Source organism: Zingiber officinale, chromosome 4B (genome assembly GCF_018446385.1).
Source record: "Zingiber officinale cultivar Zhangliang chromosome 4B, Zo_v1.1, whole genome shotgun sequence".
NCBI classification, from domain to species: domain Eukaryota; kingdom Viridiplantae; phylum Streptophyta; class Magnoliopsida; order Zingiberales; family Zingiberaceae; genus Zingiber; species Zingiber officinale.
Window position 1 is genome coordinate 67,612,681 of NC_055993.1, and position 26,149 is coordinate 67,638,829.

The 26,149-nt window shown below is 34.3% G+C and overlaps 1 pseudogene; it reads right to left on the reverse strand.

Annotated features, from left to right (window-relative positions):
* Window positions 1-9,634: 9,634 nt before the first annotated feature.
* On the reverse strand, window positions 9,635-14,306 carry LOC121978299 (annotated as a pseudogene).
* Between the last annotated feature and the right edge of the window lie 11,843 nt (window positions 14,307-26,149).

Here is a 26,149-nt window from a genome sequence, read left to right on the forward strand (position 1 = left end):
ATGAAGTGGTGCCTAATTTCAATATGTTTGGTTCTTGAATGATGCACAGGATTCTTGGTTAAGTTAATTGAACTTATATTGTCAATTAATACTTTTACATTTGTGATATTTAAGTTGAAATCTTTTAGAGTATGCATCATCCATAATAACTGTGCAACACATTCGCCTATAGCTATGTATTCTGACTCAGTTGTAGATAGTGCAATACAGTGTTGCTTTCTACTAAACCAGCTGACAAGTGATAGACCTAGTAGTTGACATCCACCACTAGTGCTCTTGTGGTCTAATTTGTACCCAACATAATCTGAGTCAGAATATCCTATTAATTCAAAATTGTTAGTTCTAGGATACCAAATTCCTACATTTGTTGTTCCTTTAAGGTATCTAAAGATTCTTTTGACTTGAGTCAAATGAGATTCTTTAGCACAGGTTTGATATCTAGCACACATACTTACTGCAAATAAAATATCGGGTAGACTTGTAGTTAAGTACAGTAGGCTACCTATGGCACTCCGATAATGTTTTAAGTCTTGATTTCCCATTATGATCATCATCTAGGATTGTGTTTACGGCCATAGGTGTTTTTATTTCTTTAGTATTTTCCATTCCAAATTTTCTAAGTAACTCCTTAGTATATTTTTGTTGATAAATATAATTTCCTTCATTTGTTTGTTTGACTTGTAACCCTAGAAAATAAGTTAATTTTCCTACCAGACTCATTTCGAATTCGTGTTCCATTAGATTTGTAAATTCGTTTAAAAACTCTGAGTTTGTTGAACCAAAGATGATATCATCTACATAAATTTGAGCTATAAAAATATCTTCTTTTATTGATTTCACAAATAGTGTTGGGTCAACTTGACCTTGGTTGAACCCTTTAGAGATTAAGTAAGAAGTTAGTCTTTCATACCATGCCCTAGGTGCCTGTTTAAGTCCATATAATGCCTTTTTTAATTTGTAGACATAATCAGGGTGTTCTAGGCTTTCAAAACCAGGTGGCTGACCTACATAAACTTCTTCTTTTATTAATCCATTAAGAAAGGCAGACTTGACATCCATTTGGTATAGTTTGAATCCTTTATGGGCTGCATAGCTTAGTAGCATTCTAATGGACTCTAGTCTAGCTACCGGGGCATAAGTTTCATCATAGTCAAGTCCTTCAACTTGACTGAACCCTTTGGCAACTAATCTGGCCTTGTTTCTAGTAATTTCTCCAGTTTCACTTAACTTGTTTCTAAATACCCATTTGGTTTCTATTATTTTCTTATCGTTAGGTGGAGGTACTACATCCCAAACTTCATTGCGTTCAAATTGAGCTAATTCTTCTTGCATAGCTATGACCCAGTCTAGGTCAAGTAGGGATTCAGCTACAGTTTTGGGTTCAATATTTGAGATTAACGAGATTTGACTTAGGTTTCTGAAAGATGACCTAGTTTGGACCCGAAGGTCTGGGTCACCAATTATTTGATCAGTAGGATGGTTTGGGTTGACTCTTATGGTTCTAGAAGGTTGACTTTCTTGTAGTTGTTCTTCTTCTTCATGATTTTGGGTTTGGTTTGTTCCTTCAGAATTGATATGTTCATGAACAGGGTCAACTGGTTGAGGTTGGGCTTGTTCTAGGTTTTGATTGGATTCTTTGAATTTTACATTGGTGGTTTCCTCAATTCTTAAGGTAACTTTATTATAAATTCTGTAGCCTCTGCTATTTAGAGAGTACCCTAGAAAAATTCCATTTTCTATTTTGGAAGTGAATTTGCCTAAGTGTTCTCTAGTATTTAGGATAAAGGCTGGGCAACCAAATACCTTAAAGTGTTTTATATTAGGTTGTTTGTTGTAAAAAATTTCAAAAAATGTTTTATTGTGTTTTTTGTTTAGTGTTGTTCGGTTTTGTACATAGCAGGCTGTACTAACAGCTTCTGCCCAAAAATATTTAGGTAAGTTGTATTCGTTTAGCATAGTTCTAGATGCTTCAAGTAAAGTTCTATTTTTCCTTTCTACAATTCCATTTTGTTGGGGAGTTTTAGGGCAAGAGAATTCATGATGATAGCCATTTTCGAGGCAAAATTTATCAAAATTATGATTTTTAAATTCTCCTCCATTGTCACTTCTGATTCTTTTGATTTTTATGCCTTTTTCATTTTCAATTTGTTTGCAGAAATTTGTAAAAATTTCAAAGGTTTCATCTTTATTTTTTAAGAATTTGACCCAAGTGAACCTAGAATAGTCGTCTATTATAACTAAACAGTATAGACTTCCATTTATTGATTTAACTCCATGAGAGTCAAATAGGTCTAAGTGTAAAAGTTCTAGGACTGAGTTGGTTTGGGATTCATTAATTGGTTTGTGGATAGATTTTGTTTGTTTGCCCTGTTGACAAGCATTACATATCGTTAAATCTAAGTTAGGTAATTTTGGTAAGCCTCTAACTAGACCATTTAATTTAGTTATGTTTCTGAAATGTGTGTGTGACATTCTTCTATGTCATAACCAGGTTTCTTCTTTTTGTGTTAAATAACACTTGACTGAAGAAGTGATTAAGTTAATGGCATAAATATTGTCTTTTCTAAAGCCTTTTAGGCTTATAGTTAGATTATCTAGATGTTTGATCAAACATTCTGTAGATAGAAATTTTACCTTATACCTAGTGTCACATAATTGACTTATGCTCAGAAGATTGTATTTAAAATTTTCAACAAGTAGAACATTTGTAATTATGAAATCTATTTTTAATTCAATATTACCTATACCAATTACCTTGAGTTTACCGTTGTTTCCAAAGGCAACTGTTCCTAGGCTTTTGTACGTTAATTGAGTGAACTTGGTGTGATCTCCAGTCATATGTTTGGAGCAACCACTGTCCAAAATCCACTTGGTTTCCTACAACAAGTAGGATTTTTATGTTAGTCTTAGTTTATCAATTTTTTAATCAATCATTAAAAAAAATCTTAATTTTGAGATTAAAAAAATTTTTTAAGTTAAAATTTTGAAAATAATTTTTAAGTTTAAAATTAAAATTTTTAAGTTAAAATTTTGAAAATAATTTTTAAGTTTAAAGTTTTTAAGTTAAAATTTTAAGTTTAAAATTTTGAAGATAATTTTTAAGTTAAAATTTTGAAAATAATTTTTAAGTTTAAAATTAAAGTTTTTAAGTTAAAATTTTGAAAATGATTTTTAAGTTTAAAATTTTGAAAATAATTTTTAAGTTAAAATTTTGAAAATAATTTTTAAGTTTAAAATTTTGAAGATAATTTTTAAGTTAAAATTAAAGTTTTTTAAGTTAAAATTTTGAAAATAATTTTTAAGTTTAAAATTTTGAAGAAAATTTTTAAGTTAAAATTTTGAAAATAATTTTTAAGTTAAAATTTTGAAAATAATTTTTAAGTTAAAATTTTGAAAATAATTTTTAAGTTTAAAATTAAAGTTTTTAAGTTAAAATTTTGAAAATAATTTTTAAGTTTAAAATTTTGAAAATAATTTTTAAGTTTAAAATTTTGAAAATAATTTTTAAGTTTAAAATTTAAGTTAAAATTTTGAAAATAATTTTTAAGTTTAAAATTTTGAAAATAATTTTTAAGTTTAAAATTTTGAAAATAATTTTTAAGTTTAAAATTTAAGTTAAAATTTTGAAAATAATTTTTAAGTTTAAAATTAAATTTTTTAAGTTAAAATTTTGAAAATAATTTTTAAGTTTAAAATTTTGAAAATAATTTTTAAGTTTAAAATTTAAGTTAAAATTTTGAAAATAATTTTTAAGTTTAAAATTTAAGTTAAAATTTTGAAAATGATTTTTAAGTTTAAAATTAAAGTTTTTAAGTTAAAATTTTGAAAATAATTTTTAAGTTTAAAATTTTGAAAATAATTTTTAAGTTTAAAATTTAAGTTAAAATTTTGAAATTAATTTAAGTTTAAAATTAAAGTTTTTAAGTTAAAATTTTGAAAATGATTTTTAAGTTTAAAATTTTGAAAATAATTTTTAAGTTAAAATTTTGAAAATAATTTTTAAGTTTAAAATTTTGAAAATAATTTTTAAGTTTAAAAATTAAAGATTAAATTTTGAAATTAATTTAAGTTTAAAATTAAATTTTGAAATTAATTTTAAGTTTAAAATTAAATTTTGAAATTAATTTTAAGTTTTAAAATTAAATTTTGAAATTAATTTTAAGTTTTAAAATTAAATTTTGAAATTAATTTTAAGTTTAAAATTAAATTTTGAAATTAATTTTAAGTTTTAAAATTAAATTTTGAAATTAATTTTAAGTTTTAAAATTAAATTTTGAAATTAATTTAAGTTTTAAAATTAAATTTTGAAATTAATTTTAAGTTTAAAATTAAATTTTAAAATTAATTTTAAGTTTAAAATTAAATTTTGAAATTAATTTAAAGATTAAAATTAAATTTAAATAATTTTTAAGTCTTATTCATCTCACCCGATCTATATTATCAATCAAGGAAACCTATGGTTTTGTGAGATGAAATTGGTTTGATTATAGAGTTTTGGTTTAACTAGTGTTAGATTCAGACTTAGCTTTGGTTTCCACAAATAGGCATTCTTCGGATAAACTTCTAAGCTCGATGAGTCTCATGGACATCATTAGAAGTAACCAACCTTTCGAAGTTTTCCGAATAGTCCTATCCACGGAACTTAGTACTAAATCTTGGTCTAACTGGTTAGGATTCGTTTAAGGGTAGCTTCGGTCAGTTCCACTTGGCCAAATGCACCAGATCGAAGCCATATCTTTCTAGACATGCGATGCCCAAGCTTCCCTAACGTACTATCATCCAAAAACTTCACCAGTATCATGAGTCAAGTTAAACTTGGTCTCTTTTTACTAATCCTAATTACCCTGTCGGGTTAGTTTGTTTTGGGTTACCCTGTCGGGTATGTTAGTTTTGGAGGTGTCAGCTATTCTGGAGCCTCCCCTGAATTATTGGCCATTAATTTAGATTTTGGGTTTGTGTCGATTCTTTTTATAGTTATAATCAACTTGGTGATAATCTAAATTTTGTTGAGTTTTGAATTTTGATTTTAAGTTAAATTTATATTTTAGTTTTTGATCTGATTTATTCAAGTTTATATAATGTATTTTATCTTTAGGTATATAGAATTGATTAAGTCCTACTTGCGTGGTTAAGCACGCTTTCGGGACCCAAGCTTGTTTAGTTGCTTTGTGTTGGGTTAATAATGATTTAAAGGTTTTGTTTGAGTTTGACTTATATCCAAGTCCGGTTTTATTATAGCATGTCTTTTGGTTATTTAGAATTAAATCTAAATTTTTAGATCTTGTTGTGAATTTTTCCAACAATTCTTTTAACTTATTAATTTCATTTTTTAATGATAAATTCTCCTCCTCAAGTGTTCGATCTTGAGTTGGATTCGAATTTTTTAATTGTTCCTTGAGGTTTTGATTTTCCTCAAGAAGCGATTTATTTTCATTTTCCAACTTAACTACTTTTTTATTTAAACACGAGATAATTCTAAAGAATTTACGATTTAAGTTTAGGTATACCTCTTCGGAACCTTCGGAAACGAGTGCGGACTCGTGGCTCGATTCGGGTTCAGACCCGTCTTCCGATTCCTCTGATTCGTCTTCCGTTTCAGCTTCGTGAGCCATCAGCGCGAGGTGACTTTGGTGCTTTTGCCTTTCTCCTTCCGATTCGTCTGAGGAGGAATCGTCCCATGTTGCTTTGAGGGCTTTCTTCTTTGTTGACTTTGGTTTGTCAAGTTTCAATCTTGGGCATTCGTTCTTGTAGTGCCCCTTTTTGTTACATCCGAAACATGTGACATTTCTTGAGTCGGCTGGCGAACTGATCTTCTGAAGATCCTGTTTGCTGAAGCTTCTCTTTTTCCTGGTGAACATTTTCCTTACCAGGTTCACCAGGTGTTCTTCGTCTTCAGAGTCTTGATCGGAATCTTCTTCAGATTCGGGTTTGTTCTTCTTTTCTTTGGAGGAACCTGCAAATAAGGCTACACCTTTCTCGACCCCGGCGTTAGTTTGCTCATGAAGTTCTAATTCACAGAAGAGTTCATCCAATTTTAATTTAGATAAATTTTTTGAAATTTTGTAGGCATCTACGATTGATGCCCACAAATTGTTTCGCGGAAAAGCATTTAACGCGTACCTGATTAAGTCTCGGTTCTCCATTTGGTGGCCTATCGCGTGGAGACCGTTGAGGATATCTTTGACCCTCGCGTGGAGCTGACTTGCCGTTTCTCCTTCCTGCATTTTTATATTAAAAATTTTATTTAACAGCAAATCTCTTTTTGTTACCTTTGCGTCACTTGTTCCTTCGTACAGCTCGATCAGTTTATCCCAAAGCTCCTTAGCGTTTTCATGTGGTCCGACCCGGTTCAGTTCTTCTCATGTTAGTCCGCAGTGTAGAGTATTGATGGCTTTGTTTTCAATTGATGCCTTTTTCTTTATATCATTTGTCCATTCTTCAGGGTCTACTATTTTCCCGGAGTTGTCTACTGGAATTTTGTAAGCCTTTGTGACGCACATCCATTGGTCGTAGTCTGTCTTCATGTAGACCTCCATTCTCCTCTTCCAGTACGAAAAGTCATCCCCGTTGAATAGGGGAGGACGTACTGTGCTGAAGCCTTCTTGTTGAGACATCTTATCCTGCACACACTAAATTAACTGAAAAAAAATCCCAAGACTTCGTCTTGGATTAGCAATGCGGGAGAAATAGAAACTCTAAGTTGGTGTTGTACCAATTTTGATTTTAAATGCAACGAAAAAAACTTCCAAAAAGATAATAATATCAGTTTAGAATTGTTAAAAAAAATGATTTCACCCCCTGTCTGATTGGTGGTTGCACCAAATCAGAGCGGTACCTGCTCTGATACCACTTGTAAGACCGTTAGATTCGATAGAGGGGGGGGTGAATATCGATTCGAAAATCTCGAGTTAAAACGCAGCGGAAAAGTAAAGAAGTAAAGAGATGACACTGTTGATTTTTACTTCGTTCGGAGCCTGTGATGACTCCTACTCGAAGGCCCGTACTCCTTGAGTACTTTCGTTGGGCAATTCACTAGCAATTCGGATAATTACAATTTACATACAAATATTGCTAATGAAAAAGAAAGAAAACAAAGCTAACCGACAAACAATGAATTAAAAAGAGAGCCGGAGTGAGTCGTCGGAGCTTTGTGAACGTTGTTGGAGCGCAGAGCAGCAGAGTGATTGGACTCAGAGTTCTCAGCAGACTTGTATATTGAAGCTCCTGCCTGGGGCTTCTTTTATATGCTGCTCCGGGCGCCTGGATCCCTTCCGGGCGCCTGGAATGTGACGTAACACTCCCAACCAGCATGCTCCAAGTGTCAACGTCGTCCTGGGGATAAAACTTGCCTCCGGGCGCCCGGATCCCTTCCGGGCGCCCGGACCCTCACTGTTCCCTACCTGCAAAACAGTGTTAGTCCGAGGCAAATAAACCCTGCAGCACAGTTTGTTAGCACATTTTTACAGATACGCTAAGTAATAAAAATTAGCATCAAGAGTATGACTTAGATTCCGTCTTTCCGAGACCGGAATCTAGTCACGATCTCGACTTAGATATCCGAAATGGATCTAAGCCGGATCGACGCCTAATGTTCCCTTCCCGGGAACGCGTCCTCGCAGTCACTCCCCTCCAGTGACTTACCTTACTTACCTGCCAGACGTCCGGTCAGCCCGTCGACCCGTCTGGACTTCTTGCCAAGAGTCCGGTCAGCCCGTCGACCCGCTTGGACTTCTCGCCAGCTATCCGGTCAGCCCGTCGACCTAGCTGGACTTCTCGCCAAGCGTCCGGTCAGCCCGTCGACCCGCTTGGACTTCTCGCCAGCTATCCGGTTAGCCCGTCGACCTAGCTGGACTTTTCCTGCACACTTGATAAAAGTGTCAGACAACAACACAACTAACTTAACCCATTTATCATTCATCAAAACCTGGGTTAGACCGTTAGTGCTACCCGCACCAACACAAAGTTTGCAGATGTAAATATTGTCTAGATGTTAAGAAACAACTCACAACATAAGGGCAAAGATATAACATATGAGTTCAAATGAGATGAAGCCAACTCGAGCAATGCAGGTACATCAACAGTCATCTAACCAAGTTGACGATGAGATGAGTAGATTCAACGACTCTACGTGATAAGAAAAGTTATAAAAATCTATGTAGAGCTTAATCTTTCAAGAGGAAAGTACATATGCAACCTATGTAAGGTTGAAAAGGCTAAATGTTGATACAATTTTATTTCCATGTTTATGTTGTGCCAAATAGTAGAATGCAACTATGTAAATATAAAATTATAATTAGTAAATTTTTATATATTTTTTAGAATTTATTATTATTAAATAAATTTGGCCCCTAGGGTAACAAGGGCATGATGAAGTTGGACTTCATGCTGATATTGTGAATGGTTTGGGGCACCTCTAGCCTCTAGGTCATGCCGAGCATGGCTTATTAGTAGTTGTATCATAATACTTGTCAGCACAGGCCTAGGTTGTGTCCAATTCATGCTTGAGCCATTAAGATGAGTGATCCATTAACATTCATGTACATTGCGACCAACAATTAGGACCGTTTTTATCTTGTGGATTGTCTCCTGCGCGCTCACATTATTATTCTTAATGGGTTAGATGTGTGTCAATAAGATCATACTTGATGGTTAGTATTATATATTCATATTAGTTATTCTCTCTCGTCTAAATTTGTGTGAGATGTACCAAATGAAACCCGAGAAGATATTCAATATTAAAAGGTGGAATCCGTCACTATAGCGTTCCACATGATCGGTCCCAAGGCCATGTGTGAGACGGTAAATCAGAAAGTTAAAGTTGACCAATTATTCTCGCCTATTGAAACCCATGGGTATACAACCTTTTGTCACCTTTATAATCATTTACTTCTATTATCCCGTTCCTTTCATATTTTCCTCTCTGATGACATTGTTCCTAGCTGTTCTTAGTCTATCTATTCTATCTATTGCTTTAAGTTATTTCACCTTTTCTTTATTAGCAGGCTCCTTATTTTTGTTTTCTTTATTCTCTTATCCTGTTGTCTTCTCCTCTGAGTCTTGATGGAGCATTTTGAAGAGCTCACCCTTTCCATACTGTCCATCTGACTGGCGAATGTACCATGATGCTAGATGAGCTTGGGAGAACGGCCATTTCAAGTTCACAATTGTCGCAATAGCTAGTTAGATAGGATTTGCAAGAGGTCCCAAATTCTCTGCTTTTTCAAACTTCATGTCTCCTCTCAAGTGTGTGACTTTCTTATAGTTACAGGAATTCCTTGAGGCACGGGGTCATTTTCCATGGATTCAACAGTGTAAGGACTCAAAAAGGCCAGGTGCTCGCTAAATATGCCTGAAGCATTTTAATGCCATGCTAGAGCTAGGTTCGAGTGATGCCTTGAGACACTCACGATGGCTGCTTGTCACAATGGCTCTGCCCTCTTCGTGGTTCCTATTCCCCGTTGCATAACAGAAATATATAAAGCTAAAATTCAAAAAGACACCTTTAATTAATTATTAGAATAGTTCGTTCAAAAAGGCAGTTCCTTCTTTTTAAAACATCAAAATTGAACGAACTATAAATTCCATGTTCATACCAATTTATTACTTTTTCTGATCGTCTCTAGCCAAATATGTTTTATGGAACATCGAGCATCCTTCTTGAGATATGATAAACCATGAACCACTGGCCATCATGGAACTCGTATACGTTAGTGTCGTGGAAGGGCCCAAAGTACACATCAACGTAAGCATCCATGGCCATCCATACCATATCATCACGCATAAAATGAGCTCGAACATTTTCTATTTGGACATCAATCCCTTGACCATCAAATCTCAATGCCCATCTATCTATTACTGCATCATACCTGAAAATGCAGAAAAGAAGATATTAAACTACTCCAGGAAAAAATGGAGGTTGTCACAACATCTTTGCATAAACAGATTTAGTTTCAAGAAAGCAGGTGCCTTTGCAACATGCACCATAAAAGAGAATACGTGGAGGTTATCTTAAAATGTTTGCACGTACAAATTTAGCTTCACAGTGCAAACATGCTTGGTTAGGTTTCTGATGAAAGTAATTTTAATATGCTTGCACAAGAAGATTTAGTTTGAAGTGATACATGAAGTGACACATGCATTAGGGAGATCAGTCCTCGTGCACTTGGTCATGTTCCAGGCAGAGTAAAAGTGAATATTCTTCACCACATTCATGAAAACGCAGAGTAAAGAGAAGATTTTGACCAGAAAATCAGAAGTTAATTGCAGGGCAAAATTACATTTACGATCACATAATGAAGGAGATCTTTGGATGCAGTTAGATATGAATCTAAAGGAAATCATCAATTATCTTAGGGCATGACTAGTAACATGCATGCAGTTCTAACATATTTGGGCATGCCTAGTAACATGCAGTTCTAATGCATGCTCAACCAACTAAGTACAGTTGTAATCCAGCAAACATTTAAAGATTATTGCATGTATTTTCAGCAAAAAAAGAAGAAAGGAAAATGCAACAATGTATAAAGATTAAAAGCCATCAAAAAGCATATTTCTCAATCAAGTTTTGAAGCCATGGTGTATCCTAATTTACTATATAAAGTTTTTCTAACATAAAAAATAACAAAATAAGGGTTTTGAGGCGTACCCTGTGAATTTTCCTCCAGAGTCTTGCATATATTCTACATAGTCTGCATTCAGCCATAGACGACTCATTGCTGGAAGTGACCCCTCTCTAATTATACTGTAGAATCCTGCATTCACATAAAAAAATTGCTTTTGTGGCAGCATAGTGAGCCTTCCATCCATTTGTTGGGATAAAAGTGTCCTTTTTTCCATTGAAGTCCTACAAGAGATGTTATTAATGAATAGTCATTGGACTCCAATAAAACCCAAATCATAATAAACAAAAGTATGAGACTGAACTTAGAAAAATAAATTGGGAGATGTCCACCGTGAAAATTTGTATATATTCCATACAGGAGTCAAACAAAATAGGAGAGAGTAATTAACTAATAATACAAGTCCATTGAGAAGTCATATTAAGATGGAAGTTACAACAAATCAACAATCAATCCTTTATCCCACCCACTAAATGGAGTTAGTGGGGTTGACTATATAGATCTTCCCATTGAATTTATTATATCATCATTTATATTTAAATAAATTTTATTATATTTTAACATTGCTAACTATATATCCCTCTTTCTCAATTAATATGTGTATTTATCATGATCTCAAATCGTCTAACCGGGGCATTATATGATGGAAGATATTGAATTATATCTCCAACTGTTGTTCACAAATTCTCCCTTGATTTTCAAGACTATTAACATTACACAACCAATCTGCACAGTTGAATCAGAGAAGAATATGGATAAGAAAACAGAAAATATTTACCTAAATGCAAGCTACTGTTAAGCACAATTATAAGAACCAACACAATATTGGAAAGTGATTTCCTGCAATTAGCAAGTTCAAGCTTTAGATCAACAAGCAAAAATAAATCCACATATGACTCACTTTCGATATTGGAAAGTGATTATGTGCAATCAGCAGCTTCAATCTTTTGCATCAACATAAAATCAAGAAATCGTAAATGAATCATATAACTTAGTAAAAAGCTCATTTTTAGTATTGATAACAATATGAACAAAGAGATATTGACAAGTAAATCTAAGATAAAAAAAAAAAAAGTGGATGGTTGAAACAGAGATTAACCTTTAGAGTCTTGTGTGATCACCATATATGCTGAAGAAAGAATTTTGATAGATGGTCGCAAGGGAGAAGAGATTCAAATATTAAGATGGATAATTTCATTAATAGAAAGGATCAAGAATAGAAAATATTAATACAACTTTTTTATTGTACAAAGAAAATACAAAAGTAATTAAGTGTGCTCCAATTAATAATTAGGAGGTGAATCGATTAGTGCAGAAGGTGTCAGATGCAGAGGAAACCAAAGAAAACTTCAGTAAATGCTATAATTTAAAAAATGATCTAACCGATTTGGATATGGGATAAGATCCATCTACCCAAACCAAAAAAGATGGGATGATTATGGATTGATGATGAATGAAAATGCTAAAAACAAATAAATAATCCACGTTAGTGTATTGGCACAATAAGTTAGGTTCTTTTCTCTAGACGATTAAGGAAAACTTTAAAAAAAAAAAAAAAAAAAAAAACCTTGTGATAAAGGGTCTTCCAGACACCATCGTCGTTGGCAGCGTTCCTCATCACGGAGTTCGTCATCGAGAGGCGGCAAAGGCTGGCATAGTCAAGGTAGCTAAGCGCGTGCGTGGTGATTTCAGGTGGCAGCTGCTCCATCATCGACCCACCGGCCTGCCGATCCCCCGCCGCCTCAACCTTATCGCCCACTGTCATGCTCCCGTCGCCTCGACTTCTACACGGTGTGCAACTGGAGCACCCAAGCGGCGCAGATACAGCAGATTTATTCAATTTCAATTTAATGATTTCATATAGAGCACCGTTTGGCGCGTAAAGTACTGCATACGGATAGAGCTGGACTAAACATTCGTGAATAGACGTGTGTTCGGTTTGATAAAAATTCATTTATTTTTATTCTATAGATGAGATTAATTAAATAAATAATCTTGAATAATTTATTAAACTAAACAATAAATTTAGATATGTATTCAATTTATTAATATTTATGAATAATATTTGTAAATAATATTTATCAATCATGTTTATTAATAAAATTATTATCAATATATTAAATAAATAATAAAATAAAATAAAAAAAATTTAATTATCAAGTTTAATAATCAATCAAATAAAAATTTTAAATAATTAAATAAGCTTGAATTGAGTATTCTATAACATCTAAATGAACTATGTTCGAATTAAGCTTAAGTCAAGTTTAAATTGAGAGTTCAATAACATATAAACGAATCAATATCAAGTAAGCTCATAAAAAATAAATCAAACTAAACTTAAACAATCATTTTAAAGGTCGACTTGAATTGATTCGATTATCTTATCAAATTTAATAAATTTGAACATCTCAAAAATCTACTCAAATCGATTTATTTATAACCCTACGTACCGGTGGAAAGAATCAATCCATATTTGATTGAGAGTTTGACCCATGAATCAACAAAGTCAAATGGCTACGATCGAGTTTAATTTGGATGCGAAGTCATTGTCTTAGTTCTACGGTTGAGTTTGGATGCGAAGTCATTGTCTCAGTTACGTTCTTGTTTTTCTCATTTAATTATTATTTAAAGAAATCGTATCAGATCCGATAGTCATCAATATCCTATGGTCTTTCACTAAGTAATCTTAAATAGGATGATTTGATCGAACTAGCTTGTTGTCAAATGAAGAATCTTATCCACAATTGAGAAAGACAATGTGAAACAGAGAAAATTTTATCAACAATCAAGGAAGACAATATCACATAATATTTTGTCTAATAATCTCGCAAGTATATGAGGTACTATCATCTTAAGGTCAATTCAATTTTCAATATAACCAAGGTAAATACTTCTTTCATGCGTCAATTATTATTTTAAGGACTAGCAACCACTCGTGATTTATCTGTTCCGTATTGGTCATAGGACGAATTGGCAAAGACGTTGAGGGCGAGTGCAATCGTCTTTTGCCAATTTGTCTAGTAATCAAGCAAGACAATGTCACCTAATATTTTGGAATACAATTGTTGTATATTTCCTTTTGTTATTAATCCTTAATTTTTTGGGTTTACGATATGAGTTTGTATATAAATAGGTAAATGATGTCATAAACTGTAAGTACACGGTCATCATCAAATAATAAAAATATTGATTCCAAAAAAACTAGAAAATGAGTACATATTTATGATATCAAAATGATTATTTTGAGAACTCAAAAGTTATGAAAACATTTGAGAAAACAGAAAAATCTTTTAAGGAAAAGTTGTAAGAAAGAAATTCAATTTAAAAAAGCGATCTTAGGACTTTGGTTTTACTATAATGATCGTAGACACCTTAACCTATATTTTGTTTTCTAATTCTAATTGGTTATTTGTGTAGATAAACAATCTCAATTTAATCGACGTAATCTTGTGGGACTATGCTGGTATATATATATGCTGAAATACAACATCTATTTTCAGGATGACATTGTTGAAAAATCGTTTTCTTAAAGAGGCTCCTATCACGAGATGGCCCATGGTTTTCAAGTTATCTTCCCTTACTACATGACATCAAATCGAGGCGGATTCATTAAACTCCATGAAAGACTACGAAATTCTTATGGTAACCCGACCTACTTTCATAATCGCTGCCCCCTACCCCCCTCATGTCTCGGTATTCTACAGGTCGAAGGATTGAGTTCACCTTTTAATCCTTCCTTGCATCCCTTGGGATACAAAAACACACTTTTACCATCTAGTCCATGTATGCATAGTAAAATTGGACTACAAACAATTAAATCATAAAAGTTAAGAAACATAAATATATCAAACTATGAAAAATAAATATCTACATGTCAAAGGGCTACTCTATAGTCCAAGCCACGAAGAGTACTACTCCATTAATATATGAAGTTACAATAAGAAGAGATGATTTGAGTAAACTTTTATGATCTAAATCTAATAGAAAGAGAGAAAAACTTTTTCTATGAAGCAATGGATGTCTCCGGGCTGCTTCTCTAATTTTAAACATGCACAAGAACTCGTCTTGCTACTTGAAAAGACTCTCCTATGACTCTTTGTCACCAAGAAATCCTCCTCCCCTCATCCATGAGCCTTACAGATCCTTTTAAAGTCTCCTAAACCTTTAGCAAATGAAGAAACTTTCAAACATACTAAAATGGCAAAATTTGTGGCAGAGTGACATGACCATAAAAAAAACACATGGTCAATCAAAAATGATCTTTAATAATTTTTTAAGTGTTATGATTAATAAAATATTGGATGTTGTCATGACTCTTGAAAATGAGGATGATCTTGTTGGGCTAGGTTAGATGAAATTTATCATCAAGTGACATTTTACTAAATGGTGTACTAGTTTTTTGAATTTCTTAGAGGAGACGTACTATTTTGATTTTTACAAATTAAATGGCGCCCTTAATTTCGAGAATATGCTTCTCGCCTTTTTCAATCCTAAATTAAAGTAAAAAACCAATTTTTATAATTTCAGCAGAATCAAATTGAATCAATTAGATCAAAAGAGAACATAAAAATAAAAATTTAATTATTTGATTAAGGATTTTCATACAAAAGATATTAAGGATCATCATTTTTTGGTCCACTAAGTTTTTTTTTTGTTTAGAGCTTTAATAAAAAAAATCTAAAAAATATAAAAAGAAGGTTAAAAAAATCTTTTAAAATTGTTTTTTTCTATATTTATACAAAATGGCAAAGCCTGCTCATTCCTGGGATATATTGTATCACTTATCTAGATTATCACTCAAATATTCACTATTCGAATCCTAATTATAACGTATTTGTAGAAATTTTTTTTATAAATGGGGGCGTAACCAAAAGATATTGGGTTCGTGTGTACTTCCTGATTTACCTGATAACTAATAAAAAATTTCCATGGGACCGAACAGATCATCAAAGATAATCAATAAAATTAACTAAGATTATAAAAAAAAATTTAACCATCGTTATGTTATACATTGTGACAAAATGCGAATACACTCGCCCCCAGCACCCCCGCCAACTCGTCTCAGGGCCAACACGGAGGAGGTAAATCACGGACGGCTATTAGCCTTTGGAATAGTAACTAGCACATAAGGGAGATATTTACCTCGACTTTGTCAAGATTTGAACCACATATCTTATTATGACAATATCTCATATGTTAACCATTAGACCCATCCGTTATATTATACATGATCATAGTATTGATATATTCATGCTATTTGATTTTGGCCAAATATTCGTCCTTCAAATTTAAATTATCAAAAATTATACATGAAATTGACTGTTGTTATATGTTATATATCACATGCATGTATGATTTGTATCAAAACTCTATACAAATTAAAATTATATTCAAAGATATGATACATGTCATGTTTATTTATTATCTTAATTTTCTTACCAGTAAGAGATTATTTAAGATATTCATTTATATCCATTATTTTACGATAGTTTATCATAAATGTACTTAAATTTTTAAATTTATCAAAAGAATTAACTTACTTAGGTATTCAAGAAGCATCTTTTTATAATACTTTTCTCATTCTATCTTCTTAATAAATTTGACTTTTTTTTTCCTGTCATTTTTCTCTTTTCTTTTTCCTTTCTATGCATGTAATATTTTTTTTCTTTCCTTTCCTCTCCTATTATCTCTTTCCTCTATGATAATTGAATTTAAAAAGTCTTCTGAGAAGTTGATTCTTTAGTCGATTCTTCTAAAAAAATTTTAACACCCCTAAGAAGCCAAAATAAGTAATGGATAGTACCGTTTGACTCCTTGTAATTACAAAAATTCATAGGACATGTGTATACCCATTAGTGGATTTCGGTCAAAATCCACTAATAGACCTAGACATATCTGATTGGACCAATTTTAGGTCTTATGGATTTCTAAGGCTGCAATGAATCAAACAGTGTTATCCATTACTTATTTTGACTTCTTAGTGGTGTTAAAATATTTTTAAAAGAATCAGCTAAAAAATCTCATATCATGCCTCGTTGAACCTGATATAATTCTATATTAGGCCCATATTGAGATTCTTTTGGCCGATTGTTCCATTAATATTGAACATATGGATAGTATCTTTTGATTCTTTGTAGTCTTAGAAATCTATAAGATCTTAAATAGGCCCAATCGGGCTTATCTAGGTCCATCAGTGAGTTTCAATCTGATTGGATCAATTTTATGTCAAAATCCGCTAATAGAGTTAAAAATGTCCGATTGGACCCATTACTATTTTCGATATTCCTAATGGTGGTTCAAAAATTTTGAAAAAAAAAATCTCAAACTTGTTATGAGAGATCAACCTCACGTTGATCTAATCTATAGAGTTTAAGCTATTAGGAAAAGATCTAATCTATAGATTTATAGTTTAACAAAAATAAAGAAACAGTCAACAATGCTTGTTAGTTTTATTCCAAGCATCAATTAATAGTAACTCCTAGAGATCAAGATAATCAAAATTCACTCAAACCTAAAAATAAGGAAATCATGAAAAGCCAAGCAACAACTTACTCTTTCCTTAGGTGTTGCACAATTGCATCAATTAGCTCCTTGATTTTTACTAGTTCTGATGCATCTTTAGGAGGGGTCCCTGCATGTAAATATTGAACAATATAAAATACAAAAGCTATTGAATGAACAAAAATTCATAATAAATAGCAACCTTGAGATGATACTGAAATGCGGATGAATATGTAAATAACACTTGTAAATGAAACTCTGATAGTCACTAGGAACACACAAATTTTTAGTTCTTGCTAAATCCTATAAGGGAATTTGAGAATAAATTTTTAATAGATAATCACAAGAGACTGCCAGATTTTATAAAAAGCAAGAATTATCTCTTCTACAGAACTACAGGATACTAAATTTGCTAAAATTCACTCAGGGCAAAGATATTTATATAAATATATATTATATTATCTATAACTGTTAATGAAACATTTCATAATGAAACATTTCAACTTAATAAAACTAAAGAATGCATACCTTAAGGAGATTGGATAATGCCCAGCTATCCCTGCAGTGGAACCTTTATTAGACATCATTAAACGTGCAAGAGGTAATAGTGCTCCTTGTGCAAGTAAAATATTCCTCAGCTCTTCTCCTTCACCGACAACATTTCCCAAAGCCCAAGTACACGACTCAGCAATGAGCACCAAACTCTTCTCTACCAGATAAACAGTTTAGATAATACTGATTAGGTATGTTATTTTTCTTTTCCCCCTTTTTATTTGGCTTAATATGTCCCTATATCAAGCCCAACGTAAGCTTAATCTTCCATAATAGGTTTTAGAAAAAAATTAAAAAACAAAATTTTATTTTTTTTAACTTTTGAACCACTATTAAGAATGTCGAAAATAGTAATAGGTCCAATCAGATCTTTCTAGCTCCATCAGTGGATTTTGACATAAAATTAGTCTAATCAGATCGAAATCAACTGATGGACCTAATTAGGTCCATTTAGACCATTTCAGATCTTGTAGATTTTTAAGACTGTAAGGAGTCAAAAGGTGCTATCCATTGCTTGTTTCGGCTTTTCAGAATGTGTTAAATATTAATGAAACAATCGGTCAAAAAATCCCAATGTGGGCTTGATATAGAATCATATCAAGCCCAACGTGGGCATGATATGAGATTTTTTAGCTGATTATTCTAAAAATATTTTAACACCATTGAGAAGTCAAAATAAACAATGGATAGCATCATTTGATTCCTTGTAGTTGTTAGGGTCGAAATGTGTTGGGGGGGGGGGGTGAATAGCTCATCGTGCGCTTGTCATCTTGTCGTCGCTTGTTTCTTGGTAATGATATACAGCAGAAAATACAAGAAACACAAATACAACGCTAACACGAAGGATTTACTTGGTATCCACCTCAAGAAGAGGTGACTAATCCAAGGATCCACACACGACACACACTCTCCACTATGAAAACACTCCATTACGGTAACTACCGAAGGTGGAGAAGCCTGTACAGGACTCACACACAACAAGAAGAAAAGAAGAAGCAAATACAAGTAAATCTTATAAGATTTTACAACATAAAACCCTAGCTTTCTTTTCCCTTCTTATTTGGAATGCCTCTTGATCTTGGAAGTGCAAGAACACCTTGCTCCAAGAAGTTTCAAGAACTGGCGGTGAGCTCTGTGGAGAGATTGTTGTGTGTCGGTGAAGAATCAGGTGAAGATCTGTTGAAGAAAATGCTCGCAACAGCTTTATCCAACCCTAACGGTCGGATCTCAATCGATTGGATTGCTCCTAATCGATTGGGGAGGCTTTGGATCGATCGGTCGATCGATCCAGAACACCTCTGTGCTCTCTGGAAATCGCTTGAATCTATCAACCGATCGATTCAAGGCTATCGCGCGATTTCCAACACTCCAATCGATCAACCGATCAATTGGAGGCTCCCAATCGATCGGGTGATAGATTGGGAGGACTTCTGTTCAATCGACGACAGTTCCCCAATCGATCACCCGATCGATTAGAGGCTCCCAATCGATCGGGTGATCGATTGGGAGAGCCTTTTGTCGCGGCACCAGTCCAATCGATCAGCCAATCGATTGGACATGATTCAATCGATCGGCTGATCGATTGAATCAACTTGATTCACCCTAATCAAGTTCCAAGCCCCTAAAAACTCAACATCTGGTCAACCATGATCTATTGGGATATCTTACCTAGCATCCGGTCACCCTCGACCTGCTAGGACTTCCTCACCAAGTGTTCGGTCAATCCCTTTGACCCACTTGGAATTTTCTCCTTGTGCCAAGTATTCGGTCAACCCTTTGACCTACTTGGATTTCTCAATACCAAGTGTCCGGTCAACCTTAACCCACCTGAATTTCCACGTGTCTGGCTTCACTTACCAGGACTTCCCTTCTGCCAAGCTTCACTCACTAGGACTTCTCATCTGTCTAGCATCACTCACTAGGACTTCCCATCTGCCTAGCATCACTCACTAGGACTTTCACCTAGCTTTACTCACTAGGATTTCCCATCTGCCTAGCTTCACTCACCAGGACTTTCACCTAGCTTCATTCACTAGGATTTTCGTACTGCCTAACTTCACTCACTAAGTTTTTTACTTGGTTTCACTCACCAGGACTTTCACCTAGCTTCACTCACTAGATCTTTCACCTGGCTTCACTCACCAGGATTTTCCAACTGTCTGGCTTCACTCACCAGGACTTCTCAGTCAAGTATCCAGTCAGTCTTGACTTACTTGACTCTTCTTCATATTTAATTGGTCAATCTTGACCAGAGGAAAATTGTACCAACAATCTCCTCAAATGAACGATTGCACCTGCAATCTTCACGTATTATCAGTCTCCATGTATTGTCAATGTATTGTCAAACATCGAAACCTAAACATCAAGACTCAAGCTTAGTCAACCAGGTCAACCTTGACCTAGGGAATATTGCACCAACAATCTCTCCCTTTTTGATGTTTGACAATACCTTTAAGTTAGGCTAATCTCATAGCCTCAAACTTCCTTTCATCCCAACGCATGAATGAGGATTTCCTTCATTCTCTACTTTTCCTAGAAGGTAAACTCCCTCTTTAGATAATGAAGGTCTAACTTAAACCCTACATTCTCCCCCTATTGACACACATCAAAAAGAACTCTCCCCCTGAAGAGTTACTCATCGTTGTTCACAACTTCACTCGTTGTTCACAGCACCATAATGAAAGTCTCATACCTTTCATTATCTTCAACGCTCACCCTTGAGCGTTAATCAATCCAACAATGAAAGTCTCATACCCTTCACTGTATTAACTGCTCACCCTGGAGCAGTACTCCACGTTATGATACTTATCCTAGAGCATCCATAACCCCTCAATGAAGATATCCACTTTCCATTGCTTTTCAACGCTTAACCTTGAGCAATTATCTTTCTAAACGAAGGTTTAACCACCTTCAATGGAGTCAGAAAATAAATTCCATGTCCTTAAAGAGTAACTCCCCTAAAGACATGTACATAACTGTTGTCATTGCACCAACAATGACTTAGAATCCTTAATTCTTTAAGAGGTCCAAAATTTTGAAGTTTTGAGGTTCAAAAATTCAATAATGAAACCAAACCTTAACCTAAACTTCTACTTAGTCTTTCTTAACCAATCCAATCTTGTTTTCATCATGAAAACACCCCCTAAATGTAAACAAATGTGTTTTAAGGGGTTAGGAATGGTTACTTGGATGAAAAAGGGTTTAAAATGTTGAAAACAAACTTTTCCAGCCAAATTCAGCACTTCAATTGATCAATGGATCGATTGAAGCAGTGTGGATCGATCCACTGAGTTTCTGTTCGCGAGAAACCCCTTCTCAATCAATCGCCCGATCGATTGAGGCACTTCAATCGATCGGGTGATCGATTGAAGCACTGAAATTCTGAAATTTCATTTCAGTGAATTTCAGAAACTCCCAAAAAATTCTACAAAATTCTAAAAATCATGAAAATTCGTCTAGACACTATCAAGGAAAAATAGTTTTCTATGAAAATACTTCTTATTTTCAAAGATTGACACAAACTTGAAAACTTGTAAAAACTTTAATGTTTTCTTCAAGTTTGTGTCTAACTTTCAAATGATGATTACTATCAAAAGATAGTCTTTATCAAGGTTTTCCAAAGTGTATTTGAAATCATTTTCAAAACTAATATCCAACCATGTTCTTTGGGCTCAATGCACATGACTTGTACATTAGCTTTCCCAATGATTGGAAAACACAAACTATGTGTTTTGATGAACCTAAAACTCAACTAGATGCACTAAAACAACATCTTGAGTTTTATTCATCGTCCTAACATCTCACTTGTATATAATGTGCACTAAAACACATACAAGTCACCTTATAGGTCTTTGTGAGATGTAAAATTTGAATTTTTACCCTAAACTAGGGATCATGCATATCTATCTAGGTATTTTGGGATTTTAAACATCCACCTAAGATGTTACTAGTTAGTAAATGTCATTTGTCCTTAATTGCAAGGAAATTAAAAATAATGCATGATGTATTATGACATACATAAAAAATAAATGATTTTTAAAAAGAAAATTTGCTATAACTGCATGATGTATGTATGACATGATATTGTATTTTTATGTTTTTCATAATAAAGCAAGAATGCAAAAATGATGTCATGGCATGTGATGGGCAAACAAAGCATGGTAGTTTAACTTAAATACAGTACCTAGATTTTCTATCTAAGTGCCCTTAAATCCTTAGCTAAACCTAAAATTAACCTAGATTGCCCCTTATCTACTCATGAAAATGCCAAAATCCAAATTGACATTTCTTTAACTCATGATTAAATTTGTGCCAATTACAATTAAGTATATTCCTTAAATCTTTGGCACATTTTACTCTTTGAAAGAGAAACACTTTAAATGAAGGCTTAGATTTGCCTTCAAATCCCTAAGAAAATACCAAAACCCCAACTTGGTATTTCTTATGTTTTTCCAATTTGTGCCAATTTAAAAATAAAATCAATATTTTCAAATTATGGCACATTTTACTTTTTTAAAGAGTAAATGAAAATCCACTTCATTTTCAAAAGTTAAAAATAACCTTGAAAATGCTCTTCAAATGTCAACTTCATCAAAGTAGGGTTAACTATCCTCCCAATTTGAGTTGACACTCTCTAACTCATCTAAGGGGTAGAGAAAATGCTCCTAGGAACCCAAAACCTATTGGTGCTCCTTGGATTCTCTAGGTACTCACTAGGGATAACTTCCCTAGATACCTTCCTAATGACCTTGTTGTGCTTCTTAGAAGCCTTGGTCACCTTTTCTATGTCAACTCTAGGGATTTCTTCCCTTGTGACATTCTTAGTGACTTTCTTAGACTTCCTTGAAGTTTTAGTCATATTTGTCACAAAAATACTCTTAGGGATGACTTTTCTAGTATTTTTGACTTGACCACTATACCTAGACTTGGTTCCATAGCTATATGAAACCCTATGGTAAGAAGTTACACCCTTCTTAGTCTTTGGTTTGTAACCCAAACCTCTATGATCATAGGATGACTCTTGTTTCTCTAAACCTAGGTTTTGATTCTTGGACCCTTGTGTTTCATTTTTGATTCTTTTAAGGGTCCTATCCAATTTATCAAGTCTTGACCTCAAAACTTGATTTTCTCTCCATAATACCTCAACCTTAGACTTTTCACTAACACCTTGATTTTTCTTTTTCTTAGGTAAATACCTAAAATCCTTAAAGTTATTGCCTAAATTATTTTCTATCCTTCTAACCTTAGGTTGAGTGGTTTTAGCATGATAGACTACATAATTCTCCTTAATTCTATCATGCTTCCTATTTTTATGGTAAATAGCATTTAAATGAAATAAATTAGAGCTAGCATGCTTTTTACCATTATTCAAGGGGATAGGCTCAATAAATGATACCTTGGGTTTTACCTTGGAAGCTCCCCCTTGACTTGTACTTCCTCCTTTAGCTTTGATCGCATTCTTCCCCTTCGGACATTGATTCTGATAATGTCCTTTTTGATTGCACAAAAAACACACAATCTGCTCCTTGCTCTTCTTTGTTGTGGGAGCGGTCTCCTTGGGTTTATCCTTGCCCTTAGGTGCCACTTGACCCTTCTTCTTGACTAATTTTGGGCACTTGCTCTTATAATGTCCATGTTCCCTACACTCAAAGTAAATAATATGATTTTTATTTTTAATTGACATAATTATACCTTCATGTATAGGGATGACACTTGATCCTCCATTTGATGTCTCTTGATTTTTGGAGGATACATCATCTTCTTCTCCACTTAACCCGGATGTAGAAGCTTCTTCTTGTTCTTCTTGATCCGGTATCAATGAAGGTCTCTCCCCCTCAATCCTAGAGTTGGAGGCTTCTTGGACTTCCTTTTCGGAAGTTGAGCATCTCTCAACTTCGGAGTCCTCTTGCTCTTGACCTTGATCCACTGAGTCGCTCTCTTTGGATCCTTCTTGATTTGGTACAGTGGAGGGGATCTCATGAATCTTTGCCAATTTGCTCCAAAGCTCCTTGACATTCTCAAATTCTCTAATTTGAGTCAAAATATTGCTTGGCAATAAATTGACCAATAGCTTGGTCACTTTGTCATTTGCCTCGCTCCTTTGAATTTGCTCTTGGCTCCATTTACTCTTCTTGAGGATCTTGCCTTTTGAATTTCTTGGAGCTTCGAAGCCTTCCATTAGAGCAAACCATTGCTCTATTTCCATCATCAAAATTTTTTTGATTTCCAAGAATCGAAGCTCGTCATAGTGAATGGTGGAGGCACCCTTGTGTCGAATCCGAGGCCATCTCGGAATTCCATCTTGAAGTTGAGCCTTGGATAGAATCTTTTGCTTGATGAAATTTGCTCAAACTTCTTCACCCTCTGGCCTTGTTGCCCCTTCCAGTGATGATTTCTGTGAAGAGCGACCTGCCTCTGATACCACTTGTTAGAATCGAAATGTGCTAGAGGGGGGGTGAATAACTCGTCGTGCGCTCGTCGTCTTGTCGTCGCTTGTTTCTTGGTGATGATATGCAGCGAAAAATACAAGAAACACAAATACAACGCTAACACGAAGGATTTACTTGGTATCCACCTCAAGAAGAGGTGACTAATCCAAGGATTCACACACGACATGCACTCTCCACTATGAAAACACTCTATTACGGTAACTACCGAATGCGGAGAAGCCTGTATAGAACTCTCACACAACAAGAAGAAAAGAAGAAGCAAATATAAGTAAATCTTATAAGATTTTACAGCATAAAACACTAGCTTTCTTTTCCCTTCTTGTTTGGAATGCCTCTTGATCTTGGAAGTGCAAGAACGCCTTGCTCCAAAAAGCTTCAAGAACTGGCGGTGAGCTCTGTGGAGAGATCGCTGTGTGTCGGTGAAGAATCAGGTGAAGATCTGTTGAAGAAAACGCTCGCAACGGCTTTATCCAGCTCTAACGGTCGGATCCCAATCGATTGGATTGCTCCCAATCGATTGAGGAGGCTTTGGATTGATCGGTCGATCGATCCAGAGCGCCTCTGTGCTCTCTGGAAATTGCCTGAATCAATCAACCGATCGATTCAAGGCTATCAGGCGATTTTCAGCGCTCCAATCGATCAACCGATCGATTTGAGGCTCCCAATCGATCAGGTGATCGATTGGGAGGCTTCTATACAATCAGCGACAGTTCCCCAATTGATCGCCCGATCGATTAGAGGCTCCTAATCGATCGAGTGATCGATTGGGAGAGCCTTTTGTCGCGGCACCAGTCTAATCGATCATCCGATCGATTGGACATGATTCAATCGATTGGTTGATCGATTGAATCAACTTGATTCACCCTAATCAAGTTCCAAGTTCCTAAAATCCCAACATCTGGCCAACCATGACCTGTTGGGGCATCATGCCTAGCATCTGGTTACCCTCGACCTGCTAGGACTTCCTCACCAAGTGTCCGGTCAATCCCTTTGACTCACTTGGAATTTTCTCCTCATGCTAAGTATCCGGTCAACCCTTTGACCTACTTGGACTTCTCAATACCAGGTGTCCGGTCAACCTTGACCCACCTGGATTTCCACATGCCTGGCTTCACTCACCAAGACTTCCCTTCTGCCTAGCTTCACTCACTAGGACTTTCCATCTGTCTGGCTTCACTCATCACCAGGACTTTCACCTACCTTTACTCACTAGGGTTTTCCATCTGCCTAACTTCACTCACCAGGACTTTCACCTTGTTAGAGTGTATACTGAAAGCCTAAGCTTTTGTAAACATTTATTTTGAATAAAGAATCACATTTGGTCAAATTGTCTACATTTAGTTGTAGTTGTTCAATTAATTTATATTGTAGATAACATAGTATGTGGTGCCACATACAGAAGATGATGTTATCAGTACCTTATAAATTATAAACAGTAGCTCATGACCAAAATGGAAAGGAACAAACCATTGGAAGGTCGTAGTGTAATTAGGAATTAGTTTATCTTGACTATATAATTACACTAGTACACTTAGAGTGTATTGAGTAGGACCATTAGAGGTCGTTTCTTTTATACTGACTTTATAAAAGAACAAATACCTCAGTTATTATGGAAGTGTGTGCTCTTAATCCTAATATAATAATAAGCACATATATTTGATATTTATTTCTTTAATTTATCAATGGGTGAGATTTAGTTCGATAAATCAATAAGTCCGATAAGTTGGGAAATGATATCACTTATAGTGTGTGTTGTTGATTATAGAGGGAAATTGTGTCCTAGTAATCTAGGTTGATAATGTCCCCAAGTTGAGCTCATAAAGATTGTCATGTTAAACCCTGCAGGTGGACTTAGTCCGACATGACGATAAGGTTGAGTGGTACTATTCTTGGATTAAGATATTAATTAAATGAGTTGTCAGTAACTCACTTAATTAGTGGACATTCGACATCTTAAACACAGGGAGACTAACACACTCATAATAAGAAGGAGCCCAAAAATGTAATTTGGGATTGGTGTGGTAGTTC